Here is a 5,667-nt window from a genome sequence, read left to right as displayed (position 1 = left end):
GATTCTTTGCTTATGCGACAGGTGGCGCCACAACAGCGCGGCTCGTAAAGCGGCTCGCTTCTGATTGGTGGACGTTTCGCGTCTGCCGCGAAAAATGGGTCTCGCACCCATTCGCGCGTTTGCCGCGCGTTGCTGCCGCTTTTCGTGAATCTTGCCGCGCGCGACAGCACCGCTCGCCGCGCGCGTTGTGTCGCGCGCGTTTTTGTCGCTAGTGTGGACGTACCATGACGCAGCATTCTCGACAGGAAAGTAGCGAGCGCCGAGTTTTCAAGAAAGGAAACGCAAGCAAGGCAGATGACGATTATCGTTGTGGGACAAATATACACCCCAAAGGGTGCAAACTGTTTTTAGAGAGTACGTCACGCTGACAACGAGAATGCCGTTCGTGACTGGGAAGTGCCGGGCTCGCAGCGTTAAAGAAAGGAAACGCGCGCAAGACAACGATTACCATTGTGGGACAAAATAAGCCCCAAAGGCTGTAAATTTTTAAAGAGTGACGATTACTGTTGTGCCGAGACGATAAATGGACTTGCGCGGACGCAAATGGTCAAATGATTAAATCGCAAGCGGCTGTTTACAAGCGCACCTCAAATCGCGCGCCGCGCGACAATAGCGATCGCCGAAGTGGAGCCGCATCATGCTTCGTATAACGTTCAAGCAAATATAGATTCTAGTGCGATAGGATGCTATCGCGCCCTGCGCAGTGTGCTTTAGGTGCGAGTGATAGACTATGCGAGGGTGAGACAAGTAAAATGGTGGCTTCACGAGTGCCGCCTTCCCGCGCGAGCAAAGAGAGGGAGGGGAGCGAACGCGATCAAGCGCGCGTCTCCGCCGTGGCTGCAAGGGCGGCTGAGCGCATACGCAGCCGCGCACCAGAGGTAATCTGGCGCGTGTGCAAACAGTGGGCGTGCAGAGACGCCTTGGCACCGTGTAGGCTGTCTTACCGCGCGTTTAGTATTGAAGGTTGCGTAATCTCGAGTTTCGGTGACCCGTTGGAGCGAGAGGCCTGCAGACGAAGCATTCGCTCCCCGCTGCCGGCGGACTTCCCGATAGCGTCGTCGCGGGGACGAAGTGCACGCGAAAGGTAGCTTAGTTCGTACCGCCCAGAAGATATCGTTGACGTACGTGGCATGAAACCGTACCATTCGACGCTGACTCCTAAATTTATCAATGCATTTTATTTCTTTCAAAATTGCTTTTCTCGATTTCCCGATAATTCGGAAAATTCTGCGGCCCCCTTCTGTGCAAGGAAAATCGGTTGAATAAAGGTTGAATTTCAATAGTACGAAGTAAATCGCCTATTTTATCGACTTTCTTATATCGAGGTTTAACTGTACTTGATATCGTACAAACACCGTGCATATAGCAAACCTTAAGCCTTCATGCTGCACACAACCAACATTGTGCCAATGAGCAACCTCAGTAGGAAAAAAGCGGAAAGTTTTCTTTTTCCGGGGGGGGCTCAACCAGCTTTCCTAACCCCATTACACACACACACACACACACACACACACACACACACACACACACACACACACACACACACACACACACACACACACACACACTTCGTCTTGTTATATACTTCGCTATCACTAATAGTACTTAAAGGGACACTAAAGGGAAACAATAAATCAGTTTAGATTAATGAAGCATTGTTTCAGAACTCTGCAGGCAGTCATTTCAAAAAGATAGTTTGAATATCAGATGAGGAAATGAAGGTCCAAGAATCAGTATTTGAATTTCGCGCCGAAACCCCAGCGCCGGTACGTCAGCGTGACGTCAGGGATTCCAAAGTATATTTTCGCATTTGGGCCGCGTTGGCGGAGTAAAGGTTCCGGAAACTTGCCATGTTTAATATGCGATTCCTTTAGAACACAATGTAGTCAATCTGTACCGCTATTTATAATTAGTAGGCCCTAGAAGATGCCATCAAAATCCATGACGTCACAGCCCCCAGGTTCGCTCTTGCGCTTTTTCTGGTTTACCAAACGTCTTATCGTTGTAGGAGTGGTGTTTTTGGTGTTGTAGAAAGGTAATTTACTGATGGCAGAAGAAATCATTTTCCACTTTAGTGTCCCTTTAATTCGCCTTTCCGGCGAGGCTGCAGTAACTCGTCTTTTCTGCGAGTTCGATTATAAGCGCTCTTGCGCGTGACTGCTGTTAATTCTGTTTTCGAGTAAACCCGGCTTGGCCTCATATCGGGTACTGAGTGAATTATACAGTGTTCCTCAGCTATCATGCACCAAGACTTAAAGATAGAGCAGTTGCGTTACTCGAAGAAAACCTAGTGCATATTGTTTCCAGTACAGTGGAGTAGCCGCCAGTAATTATTTCGTTCCTGAAATTTAATTCGACAATTGCAATTATCTAATTCGAGTACTGTCCTAATTCGCAAAATGTCAATAAGGCATTCGTAGGCACCGCCAGCCCCCCACCCCCCGAATGACATCTGCTGTGTTTTCAGCGACGTACTAATTGGGTGCAATTTTTTCCGACTTGCAGACAAACCTCACAAAATATGAAAAATATCACGTGACTGCGCTCCCGCCCGCATCATAAAGCAGCGCCCTCAAATAAGCGAATTGAAAGCAACTGCACTGCCTGTCGCAAACCCGAAGAGACAGCACCTTGATTGTACGGAAGGAGCACCTCCAGCACGTTTTGCGGCTTTGCAGCTAGCTATTCCTGCCTCCGTTTTATTATCTGTCTCAAGGCAGACTGATCACATCGATAACAAAAGGCCCTTGATAATGCGGCCGAAGCGCCACTCTGACCGAGCACGAAACGCGAAAAGCGATGTAATAGGCACAGCATGTTTCAACATCCAGGCTTTGCTCGCACCGCATCGACAGGGTGCGCGCGCAGCTATATTTCGCGCCAGAAATTTGCTTCGGACCAAAGCCAAATTCAAGTGACGGTTTTATTTTTTATGAGAGTGCTGCAAAACAGGGTCATGGGAAAAAATGAAAGCGAAATAAACAGACTGGGAAGCGACCCACGTGTAGAGAAAAGGCAAAATCTATGCGTTCAGGAAAGTAAATATAGAACTTCTAAATGACCCGAATTGGCAATAGTGACGCCTGTACAAAAACAAACAAGAATACATCAGATATCAGTGTGCCCTTTTTATCTATGAATTCGTAAGCACCGTTGAACCCCAGCTGCTGCCTAGAGGACAAGTTCGAATAGGTCTTATGCAGCTACGCAGTACAGAGTCCGCTTTATCTACGGTGGCTTTCTTGATGACCGATGCTGGAATTCGACGGCAGACATCCGTTATCCGTGCCTTCAACTAATATGATGTCCGTCTCGATCACGTAAGCACCATCTTTCACATATCTTCAAAAAAAATCGAGTGGAGAGGTCAGGTGGCCTGGCCGGTCAATTTACAGGCCCGTGCCTTCCAATCTGTTGCGATGAAAAGTCGGTTTCGTGCGTGGCTGCTGCTTTGTGCTGGTGCCCCACTTTGCCGATACCACAGAAGCGGAAGACGTGATAGCGGGACTTCGCCGAGAAACTCATCCACCGCTCTTTCAAGGGTTTCGTCCACCTAATGCTGCCCAGTCAGTGTGTGATCGAACACGGGACAGATCATAGCACCGGCGTAAATTTAGAGAAAGACATAGCGACTGGGACGAAACAAAACGCACCTTGAAACATTTGCACTGGCGTTGTCAATTCACTTTTGGGGCAACAGGTTTTGTGGGAAAAAAAAAAGAAGGCTATCTGTGCACTTTAAGACAACAGCGATCACAGCTTGTTTCCAACTACCACCAAACGCGTCGCCTTACTTCGGCGGAGGCGCGGCAGATAAGCACTAGCTCGATCACCATGTGTAACAGCGAAGCTGTATATGGCTAGCCGATTCGTCCGTCCGTCCGTCTGTCGCCAGTACGCCGAGAACTCCGGCGCAACCCCGAATGCGCGAGAAAAAAACGAAAAAGAGGCGCGCAATTGGCTGCACTAGTGACGACGTTGCTTTCCGTCACAGCCGAGCGGGCGCGCAGTAGTTTCTCTGGTTAGGCCACGCCTCATACGTACTCCTGAGGAGCAGGCAGCTTTCGATCAGCAACGCCGCGAGCAGAACCGGGAACGAGCTCGCCTACGCCGTCCCAATGCTGCAGCTCGGGCACAAGTTCAGGCTCGTGCAGGCGAGCGCACTCAGCAACTGCGTACCGAGGATCCGGCCGCCTACTAAGCCGTCGTTTAATGGTTTAATGAACCGTCGGGATTAACCAATTGATAAACACCGGGGCCGCACGTTTCAGCTTCGCTGTTGAGCCATCTGTACGGAGTGCTTGGGCGGTGATTTTCGCAATTCCTTCTACCTAACTGAGCCTGTTCGAGGGCGCTACCTTATGATGCGGGTAGGAGCACAGTCACATGGTACTCGCCATATTTCGCGGGGTTTATCAGTCGGAAAAAAAAAAGGCGCGCAATCAGTACGTCGCTGAAAATACTGCAGTTAGATCTCCCTTGGCTGTGCCTACAAATGTCTCATTGACACTTTCATAATTATGATGGTACGTCTCGCGTTGGATAAATGCAATTACCCAATAAATCTTAGTAACAAAAATTACTGGCAGCTACTCCACTGTACTGTAAACAATATGCAATAGGTTTTCTTCGAGTAACGCATTGCCTTTTTAAAATCTTGGTGCACTGTAGTTAATTAGAACACCCTGGATATATTTATGACCTCTGCATGCAAGTGACAATGCTTCCATCCCGAATAAATGTTATCAATTATTAGAAGTGCTTTTTAATGCGTCGTTAGCTTTGCTTACTGGAAATAGAAACGAGACTGAGACACGTACATATCAATCGCATGCATTTCACACGCCACTGATAAAAGACTACCGAAGGGATCACTAAAGTCTACAGGCTTTTTTGAGTCAAAAAAGCACGCAAAGAATCTTGAAGCGAGGTGAACATACAGCAACATATTCATTCTCTAGGCATAAGCTATCCATAGCTTTAGAAATAATTGTTAATTGGCTACCTCCTTTTCTTTTAAAACCAATTTTGTCCTGTGTATTAATTTAAATATACTTACATGTGCAGTGTTTGCAGTGGAAATATAAAACAATGTTGAAGTGAGAAAATACGGACAAGGCAGCCGCCGCTGGTAGTTCTAATGTGCTTGTTCTCCAATTGTCTGGATTTGCAGAAATAAAGCAAATTATGAAATGAAATCCATGCATGTCCGCGCCAACAGTGATGCAATAAGCTATTAGCGACAATACAATTTTAAGTGAAAAGGTTGAGGCAAGTCGAACGAAACCTCAAATGATGTGGTTGGCAAAACTCTGGCAATGACATGTTGGGTAAGGAGAGGGGGGCTGGGGGGCTCAGCGCCTCCCGGAAAAGTCCGGAGGAGGCTCGGGCCCCGGAGCCCCCCACGCAGTCGGCGCCTATGGTAGGAAACGTCACGTAGTGAGCATGCTTCTGCAAATGATTGGTTTGAAAAATGGGTAGCATATGCAGTCAAATGAGCTCTCTGAAATTACACCTATAAATGGACCAAGCACAACCTGCTGTCTTTAACCAGTTAATCCCAGCACAGCAGCTCTTCTCCACGCAGGGCAACAGCGCCACAAATTCTGAAGAACAAGAACACAGTGCATTATGTCCGGCACAATAACTTGCGCCCCAGACCAGATA

This window comes from Dermacentor albipictus, chromosome 1 (genome assembly GCF_038994185.2).
Source record: "Dermacentor albipictus isolate Rhodes 1998 colony chromosome 1, USDA_Dalb.pri_finalv2, whole genome shotgun sequence".
Taxonomy (NCBI): Eukaryota; Metazoa; Arthropoda; class Arachnida; order Ixodida; family Ixodidae; genus Dermacentor; species Dermacentor albipictus.
This window is presented reverse-complemented; position numbering follows the sequence as displayed.